General features: G+C 31.8%; 1 long non-coding RNA gene across 1 annotated transcript; it reads left to right on the forward strand.

Annotated features, from left to right (window-relative positions):
- The first annotated feature begins 716 nt into the window (after positions 1 to 716).
- Positions 717 to 4,714, forward strand: LOC128683460 (uncharacterized). Its single transcript, XR_008406295.2, has 3 exons — positions 717 to 826; positions 985 to 1,033; positions 3,443 to 4,714. It is a non-coding gene; the product is annotated as an uncharacterized LOC128683460 (long non-coding RNA).
- Positions 4,715 to 10,650: the final 5,936 nt, after the last annotated feature.

Below are 10,650 nucleotides of genomic sequence, written 5' to 3' on the forward strand. Positions count from 1 at the left end.
CAAGTAACTTTTCTGACTATAGGCATACGACAGTTCAGCATCACTGAAAGAACAAAACAATAATATGACCAAATGAGTCCAGTTTATTAACTCAAGGTTCTTGCGACCTGTCCGGCCGGAGTCCCGTTAGTGTCCCACCCCCTCTCCTCCTGTCGCTACCCCTCAGACCTCAACCTGTCCTGACAGGTCCATTTATAGCCAGGCACCGTAACTGGATTAATATGCAAAGTTAACGGGAAACAAGACTGGCCATACACAAGGCCCTATCAAGTTTTATGTCTAAATTTAAACATCACTTGCTTTATTTATTTCACTTTATTACAAAAACATGTAAAGGGCGGACTTAAAGCCTGTGGCTTTTTCTACCAGTCAACCAGTAGGTGATGCAGAGAGAAGATAACATTTTCTTTAGCAGCTTACATTTAAAAATTACGTATTACACCAACAGGATTGGTGCACTATTGTTTATATTATCTTTAATGTCTAGTATTTTCAGTCTTCATCCGGATAACGTGGGCCATACGCGTCTAGATAGACGGGCTTCCCACGTTATGTATGGCATACATATAACACGTTATTATAGATATAAATACACAAAAGACTAGACTAGATAGGCTAGCTTTTATATCTATCTAGGGGCCAGTCCCGGCTTCGCTCGGGTAATCACTACATAGTATAAAACAAAGTCGCCATCCGCTGTCTGTCCATATGTATCCTTAGATCTTTAAATCTACGCAATGGATTTTGATGCAGATTTTTTAAATATATAGTATAAAGGTTTAGATGATGATTTATTATGGTCATACATAAAGAAAGATATTCAGCGGTGACTTTTTTTATACTGTGTAGTGATAACAGGTGTACGGCTTTTCTTTCTGACATATTAATTACTCTTTCATACTCTTCCCGTATCTTGCTTCCAACAGAATTCTCGGCAATACTCTGTTTCACTACTTCCTGTACAGATGTTTCTTTCTTTTCCAGGTAAGTGTCGACGATTGTTGCTCTGCGGACAGACTAGTTGGTCAGCAAGGTAAGCTTCCACTTTTTCTTCTTTTAGGGTATAGCATAGTTGCATCCTTCCTTTATTATTTTATTGAGTGTATTTATTCACAATTTTTGTTATTTCATTTTCATTCCCTTATTTACTGTATTTTTTCCTATGTATTTGTAGTCAGTTTCTGGCTTTACCAAAACCATACTATGTAAGAATCAAGGCAATAGGCATTAGGCAGGCTTGCGAGTTTCTCTATTGACGTAGACCGCAAGGTTTCTACATTTCAGGTTAGATTGGGGGGGTCAATCCAACGTAAAATTATGTTTTTTCTCAAAACTTTGAAGAGAGACCGGGTGCCCCTCTCTTACTTAAAATAAATAACACTGGCAACCAAATAGATTAAACTTCCCAAATTCTAAATTAAATTACTGGGTAAAATACTAGTTGAAATCAACTAAAAATGATTACAAAAGTTTATATCGTGTCCGATATTCGTATTCGTTTCGGTTTATCCTGCGCCACTTGCAAAATATCGCGTAGAATAACTTTGTGAGCTTTGTACATCTCTTGAATCGATTGACTGACACTGCCATGACAACTTTGTGCGGATAATTTTGTGGAAAGTGAAGTCACCTTCTGCTTGTGTAGGCGTAACCGACTCCGGACAGTGATGCATAACCAATGTCGAGGAAACCTCGCTCAGTTTCATTGCGTAGCTAATTGGAAACCCACACGGACGCTAAGTTTATGAAGAAAACAAAATATCACGTGACTACCACGCAAAGAAATTATCCGAAATATCAAAATCTGTTTAGGTAGGTACTTGTATTGAATGGAAACCTTCCCACTACTTACAGAGTAGGTGTCTTTATTTTATTTTATTTTATTTTATTTTATTTTATTTTATTTTATTTTATTTTATTTTATTTTATTTTATTTTATTTTATTTTATTTTATTTTATTTTATTTTATTTTATTTTATTTTATTTTATTTTATTTTATTTTATTTTATTTTATTTTATTTTATTTTATTTTATTTTATTTTATTTTATTTTATTTTATTTTATTTTATTTTATTTTATTTTATTTTATTTTATTTTATTTTATTTTATTTTATTTTATTTTATTTTATTTTATTTTATTTTATTTTATTTTATTTTATTTTATTTTATTTTATTTTATTTTATTTTATTTTATTTTATTTTATTTTATTTTATTTTATTTTATTTTATTTTATTTTATTTTATTTTATTTTATTTTATTTTATTTTATTTTATTTTATTTTATTTTATTTTATTTTATTTTATTTTATTTTATTTTATTTTATTTTATTTTATTTTATTTTATTTTATTTTATTTTATTTTATTTTATTTTATTTTATTTTATTTTATTTTATTTTATTTTATTTTATTTTATTTTATTTTATTTTATTTTATTTTATTTTATTTTATTTTATTTTATTTTATTTTATTTTATTTTATTTTATTTTATTTTATTTTATTTTATTTTATTTTATTTTATTTTATTTTATTTTATTTTATTTTATTTTATTTTATTTTATTTTATTTTATTTTATTTTATTTTATTTTATTTTATTTTATTTTATTTTATTTTATTTTATTTTATTTTATTTTATTTTATTTTATTTTATTTTATTTTATTTTATTTTATTTTATTTTATTTTATTTTATTTTATTTTATTTTATTTTATTTTATTTTATTTTATTTTATTTTATTTTATTTTATTTTATTTTATTTTATTTTATTTTATTTTATTTTATTTTATTTTATTTTATTTTATTTTATTTTATTTTATTTTATTTTATTTTATTTTATTTTATTTTATTTTATTTTATTTTATTTTATTTTATTTTATTTTATTTTATTTTATTTTATTTTATTTTATTTTATTTTATTTTATTTTATTTTATTTTATTTTATTTTATTTTATTTTATTTTATTTTATTTTATTTTATTTTATTTTATTTTATTTTATTTTATTTTATTTTATTTTATTTTATTTTATTTTATTTTATTTTATTTTATTTTATTTTATTTTATTTTATTTTATTTTATTTTATTTTATTTTATTTTATTTTATTTTATTTTATTTTATTTTATTTTATTTTATTTTATTTTATTTTATTTTATTTTATTTTATTTTATTTTATTTTATTTTATTTTATTTTATTTTATTTTATTTTATTTTATTTTATTTTATTTTATTTTATTTTATTTTATTTTATTTTATTTTATTTTATTTTATTTTATTTTATTTTATTTTATTTTATTTTATTTTATTTTATTTTATTTTATTTTATTTTATTTTATTTTATTTTATTTTATTTTATTTTATTTTATTTTATTTTATTTTATTTTATTTTATTTTATTTTATTTTATTTTATTTTATTTTATTTTATTTTTAATCTTTTCATGTAATGAGGACTGCTCACTTCAACCTTGACGCATTTCTACTTGGGCTCGACTCTCCTAATCCTGCAGCTCCAGAGCGATGGTCGTTCGTGTAATTTTCTTCACACTCACTGAAGGTTTAGAATCTTTGTACCACAAAAATATATATTATTGAAACTATTTGCAAAAAGCCGTCTCACGAGCGCCGCGATATATACTTTTACGTTTGGAAAAACAGCAAGCAAATGAATGATATGGGTATTATGATGAGTTGAGTACATTTTATACTCCTTTCTGAGCAATCGGGTACTGAGAATATACTAAAAATATTCTGTGACAATCTTACATCACTTCACTGAGAATCACATCAGACACAACTGTCAGACAATCAAGATTTTCAGTGTTTGCCTACCTTAAGACAGGCCTGCTGCCCATAACTGTCAGGATTTGACAGAAATCAAAAGAAGAAAGCTTAGAAACGGAGAAACGACATGGAGGGTGACTTTGTTTTATACTATATAGTGATGAATACATATATGTTTTTTTAATAATGAAAAAATCTTCTTTGGCTCTTCGATAGCCCTGTTCCAAGGCATGTAGTTCGATTCCCGATACCCATTTAATCCGGCATAGCTGATCAGGAATCCCAGTTCTTGCTTGACGTCGCTTCCCACTAACCAGCCAGCGCTGGTCATTATCGCCTTAATAGAACAAACACGTTTGCTGGGAACCAACCGACCGGGCCAGGTGACAGTGGAGTGGAGTTACCCGATCGCCACTTGTCGATTTCAAACATATTTTATTCGACGTCATTTAAGTCAAGTACCACGATACTGACTTGATTAGTTGTTTGGAGAATTTATTTACACTATCTGTATAATGTGATAACACACACTTAAGAAGTAAGCTAAGCAAGCGTTCAATTTTATAATATAACCCGTAAACATTTTCAATTCACAAGTACGCCAGCCGAATAACATTGTCAGGTTAAATAAACAGAATGTAATTCAGAATTCCAGAAATTTCGCAATCTTGATTTAAAAGGTTTTACCCGAGCGAAGCCGGGTTGGGTCGCTACTATAATATAATTCTGCATTTTTACTCCGCATTTTTATACAACATAACAACAACGAAGATAAAACTGTTTTTATAATGATCACTTCCTTATCGATACAACCGGGGAAGCGATGTACGTCTTGAGTAACAAAGCTAATATCTCAGATGGTACCTACAAAGGAAAACTTTTTAATAGTATAGATACGTTCGTCGTGGTTACGGAGCAGCTTTCAAATGCGTTTCATTTTATTTGGAACTCTAATACAAAAACAAAACACTATCATGTTTTAATAGTTTTTGTTGTTCTTTATGTTGACTGTACTGCACTTTTGAGAATGAAAGAATGAATAAAGCAAATAGTTTTACAACAAATATAAAATTACTTACATTCTACTTGGGGCAAAATATTTTTTTTATGTATGTATGTTTATATCCCGATAACTTTCGAACTGTTGGTCTGATTTTGATGAAATTAAAAAGGTACAATAAGAAGTAGTGTTGTTGACAAGCAACTATGTGCGTCCTGCTCTCTAACCTGCTCCAAAACGCCAGCCTCCTACGGTCGTCCTGTTTTCATCTATTTGCCTTCCCACGGGAGCTGCCCCAAATCATAGGGATATTAAACATAACCTTCAAATAACACACGTTCGACCGCACTTTCGATTTAGTTTGTGCTTTGGATTTAGTCTCAATTTTAACTACGTTAAAATTATATAATCCATAATTGTGTATGAGACACGAGCTTATAAAAGGTAAGCCAAACAGTGGTTTTAACTCCTGTGTGGCAACACTTGATTATTTACACAGTATTTTGTATTTCCATTTATAATTTAAATTCTTTGCGAATTCAAGTAACCCTACTTGAATTTACAAGCACGAGCCTGAGCCCGGGCTTCTAAGGGTGGTTGGAGATTCGTGTTAATGCGTATGTAGAATAGACCGTTATCAACAGATGGGATCTCTTTAAGGACCCTGCTTGGGCCAGCCTATTGAATTTCATAGCAATGTTGAATCCTCGACTCCCGCCTAGCGGTAGTCAAGTGTTCGACCAAATCTAAATATTACACATAAGTGCCCCAAAAGAAAAAGTAATTTCGAATATGAAATAAATAAATAAATATCTATTTGCAGTAACATATAAATTCGTTACAATAATATTTAAATGTTCAAATTAATTAGACTTCATGATTATTTTCCCCTTCGTACACTTTCGTAATTAGAATTTACATAATAATTAAGAAAATAGACTTTTAATGACTGTTTCGCAACTGATTACGAATAAACACTTTTTGTTCACAATGTCTAATTTTCAACCCGCGTCAACGTACTGCTTATAGGCCTCTATTTTTCACTTTATGTCTGTCTAATAGTCATGCTTTCCAGAAACAGGATGGAAATCAATATTTCGAGGAACGGTTTGCCTTTGGGTTATACCATAAGTTGAATATGCTGCTAACGTGAGGACGTGTGAAAAACAAAGGCTTGTTATAGCGCACCTTCCTCGGACATTGAGATTTACCGCCCGAACTTCTTTTGAATTATTTATCTAGCTGGGATTGAACCCGAGACCTGCGAAACTGAGTTACAGCTTCCGATTGGTCCTCAATAAATTCGTCGTGCCTAAATATGCAGCAGCCCAACGTACTCCACTCATATAATTTCATAATACAATAAAAAAAAAATAGAACGCAAATGTCGGTGAGATCAAAAGGACGGCTCAAGAAGTTCACATTGAAAAAATTCTACTGACGCAAACCGTTTTTATTAAATAAAAATTATATTTTTCTTTCTTATCAAGTTGATTGCTATGTAAATCGACTTATATGATGCACTCTAAATCTTGCACTCTACAAACACGGGGATCACCTCATCATCATCATCATCTGCAGCCCTCCGTGACCCACTGCTGGGCATAGGCCCCCTGTCTAAGGTCATTATATTTAAGGTTATTAAGGTCATTGTATTTCTCAAAAAGACCACAAATTTCATTTATTCACACATGACTGAGTTCGCATTAAAAAGATGCCAAATCCTTGATTTTATTTATATTGATGGTTATGTCACAATATTTCCCGGTCTCATATAAAAGCTACAAAAAGGTGCAATCAGTCTGTGACTATAAACATGTCCGCATTTTTCTGGCGGAGTTGGAATCCAAGTGATAGCGAAAGAAATTTATCTTTTAATTTCATGTGCCAGCTCAGTTAGCGGGTCAGTCACTCATTAAAATAATATCTCTACAGGTAGCTTTCCAGGTTTTTTCTGTATTTTAGTTCCCATATCCACCCACTGACAGACATAAAGAAAAAGTCTCCCACATTCTCTTAAATGTAAAAGGAGGAGCGTTAAAATAAAATCACATTATGAGTTTATACGCTCCCGTCAGAAGCCAATACAACACGAAATCGCAAACAAGTGGCTATTCATAAGAGTGCAGTTACATTTTATTGGGTTGTTTTGCTTGACGCATCGAGTGGATGTATCAGTGAGTGACGCGCAGCGCCGGCGCCGGCGCAGGCGCCGCTCGCCACGTCGTTTTAAGCTCAGATACCAATCAAGTTGGAGATATTTTAGATATAGCAGAGTTAGAAAGATACATATTTTGAGCGCAGAAACAAGTCAACTTAAACATTTCAAGCTTTTAATATTTTAAGTTTGGCTATTCCATATAGACCCCTAGTGAAAATTAATTATAAGATTATTATTGACCTATAAGAATTATTGGAATTATTGTATGTTGCTAACAACATTCGCGTTGTTCATGACATCGCCTCACGTCGCCTCTGCTATAGTGAAGTACGGGCCTTAGTGATAATTCTGGCTTGAAACACCACTAAACTACTGAAGATTTATCGGTTATAGGGCCAAGGGCATTGAACATCTGTACACCACACGAGCTGTGGCTTTGCGAAAGCCTGAGCTGAGTCAGGAAGACATGCAATCGGGTTACTATTGACACTTCATATATCATGTATCAAAGTGGACAGTCAGTCTTTTGTTTTTGAAGATATATGAAGACCATGTGGTAATAAAACCATTTGCATCGAAATGAGAAGGACTTCTTCTCATTTATTTATATTCATGGCGTTAAATCCTTAGACCTTTGAAAGGGTTCTTTTAATATTTCTGTGTATGTACAACTTAACATTAACCTTTTATGAATTGAACTTATGATAACACTTTTAACCTAATTAATATTTTTCTCGTCTTTTTTACAAGGTTCTTATTCACCGAATATTTTTGAATATGCCAAAAGTAATATTAAAAACAACTAGCTGATGCTCTCGTCGCTGCACGCCTGTTCCACTGTTCTTTTTGGGCAACAGGGCGATAAATAAAAAGCAGTTAATGAGCACATGTCCCACTTCCCCGAGTTGTGACTCGCGATCAATTCCACATGTGGCTCTGCATTTGGGGTAGGTCTGGGAGTCGTGATGACATCATCGAGATAAAGTTGCAACACTACCCACCAAGAAATACTCGATTTTATACCATACCATCTAACTGCGCCTTGTTGTTTCATTTCATCTGAATTTAAAAGCTCTATGTACTCTAGTATCATTCCAAGTTATACCATAGCCATTGTTAAGTATATTTCGCGATTTTTCTCTGTTATCACTCTTTCTCGCAATTATATTTTTTTGAAGAATTTTATTTGACTTTGAACTTTTAACTGACATTACAAACATGATAAAAAAAGGATGCTTTAACAAATTGAATGTCGCAGAACCGGTCTCAAAGATATGCTCTGAAAACTTTCCACTTTGCCCGGCTCCGAGTCTCGTAAGAACTTTATTGAAGGTGGAGGCACCTTCAATAAGTTCCCTTTAACACAGCAGAGTCCCGGACTCTCCAACTTTATGAATTCATGAAAAGTAACTTGTAAATATAAATACAACATTGAAAAGTTTTCTTTTTAATAACAAATTCTCGGAAGACATTGTTTCTGCCTGTCTTGCAAGTTATTACATTTTTCCTACTTACAATTGTCCTTAAGAGTTCAAATTTCCCACGTCGCTTCAGTTTCCATGACAATGTATTATTATGACAAGCATGACCTGATGGTGCAACCAGGATCGGCTCTTTATCGGAACTCTTTAACGGTTTACTACAGCACGGATATGGAATTTTTGTCGGGCAAACAATAAAAGCTTGTGGCCAAAAATAACTTTTTGTAAAAAAAACTTGGTTGGCTTATCTTTTCGAAGTCGAAATCACATCAAAATGCAATGACTAAATATCTATTGTACACTTTCACTTCAGTTAGTGCCAATGAAAATGTATCAAATCCCGAGAAGTCAAGATAAATTCAACAAAAAACCTCAGCCAAAAAACTTATAAGTAACAATACTAAATTATTTACATTGGCTTTAACTGGTTGATAAATAGCCGCAAACATAGCCGGAATTCATTAAGCCGGGCTCGGTAATTGTAAAGACATCCGGCCGATGAAAGCCGACGTAATCCGACATCCAATCGACTCCGGCGCAAATGGGAATCGGACGGACCAAAACTGAACATTGTCCAAAATACCGGCTACTATTTAATCCCATCACACTGATACTGGAAGTATTATTATAATCATAATATAATGTAGAAGTGCGCTAAACACGGAGATGTAGATCCATGAAGATGTCAACCAAGAGTCCAAGAGTTCGTCAGTTTTTTCTCTATTATAAATACTGACCCAACAAGAATTGAGAGAATTCCTTTTCTGAATATTAGATAAAGCAGCAGACGGATTTTAAAAAAATCCAGTTTTAGTCGGACCGCAGCTTATTGGCCGGCAAGAGACTGTACTGAGAAGAATGCTGCGGAAGTGAGGGATGCAACGTGCAATTAGTTCAATGCATCTAGTGCATTGAACACGACCGGGGGCAACGAACTTACAGCAAAAGACTTTACCATCGCGTTGTGGTTTTCAATGTAGGTGATTCATTATATAGAAAAAAAGACCCTCATTCATTCTCTTGATTGATTATTATCAGTACAAATAAACCAAAAAATGGCTGAAAAGAAGTGATTTCCAGGAGCAAGACTCACGAGTGCAATGCCTAATGTTTAACAAGGTTGAACAAGGATTTCGCCTGCAATGCCCTAACTAAACGGGAATATAAAGTAATCATGCTGCCCGAGAAATCGCTACGCCTCGGAATCGATACATTAGTTGATCGGATACTGTCCACCACTGCGCTATCGGTTGTTGACCCGCGTCGTCTTCCCAGATAATTGGACATGGGAAGATGCGCAGTTAGTCAAGTCATTAGTGTCGCGAAGCCGTCACTAGATGTCTCCCAACTTTACGTCATTAGGACTAATTATGTGGAACGAAGTTTCTAATGAGACCAAATATTCACTTTGATGTGAGCTCCTATTGCTTTGCGGCTTTGGGTGACTTTTGAACATTAGGCGAATGTTATTTTCTTAGTTATTAACCATTATTAACTTTATTTCTTCCTCCTCGAGGGTTAACGTCAGGCCTAAATATTCATTTAGAAGGAGAAAACTTTACCAACCGTATAAAGTTGTAGTGAAATCTAAAAAGGAAAAATGCATTGCATTCCACAGACATTCATTTCCTTTTCTCTCCGAAGCAATTTAAACTTCTACTCCTCGTACTAAACTCAATTTAAATTCTAAAAACAATGGCTTCACTTTGCTGGCCGGAATGGATGACTGTTTATGATAGACATGTGTGGATTGCGTATAATATACTATTATAGTTATGGATTTAAATGGTATACAATATTTCCTGAATAAATAACAATGTTTACTACCTTGAAATATGCTTTGTATATATATTTGTAAATTCTTGTAGAATTGCTATACCTGTAAATTCTTGCTATACCTATATAGTACCAGTGGAACAATATTTTTATGAGCGGCTAAAATCTAGGATTCGGAATCAAAACCAACCAACCCTCACAAAATTGTTTACACTGTTTTAATTCAGACTCAGCATCTCATGAAAGCTCCGCTCCATCTTTGACGATATTATGATTGTTTACGTTGGGTTGATACTTTAATGGGCAGATTAGTAAGGAATTTTGCTCTCAATCAAAGCAGGTCATATTTTAGTTCACAAATCAAGTTCACAAAGTTCTACTCATGTTATAAATACGAAAGCAAAGTTGTTTGTTACACGATATTACATCAACCGCTATTGTCGAAATTTGGTATACC

The sequence above is a fragment of the Plodia interpunctella genome, chromosome 3, assembly GCF_027563975.2.
Source record: "Plodia interpunctella isolate USDA-ARS_2022_Savannah chromosome 3, ilPloInte3.2, whole genome shotgun sequence".
Classification (NCBI taxonomy): domain Eukaryota; kingdom Metazoa; phylum Arthropoda; class Insecta; order Lepidoptera; family Pyralidae; genus Plodia; species Plodia interpunctella.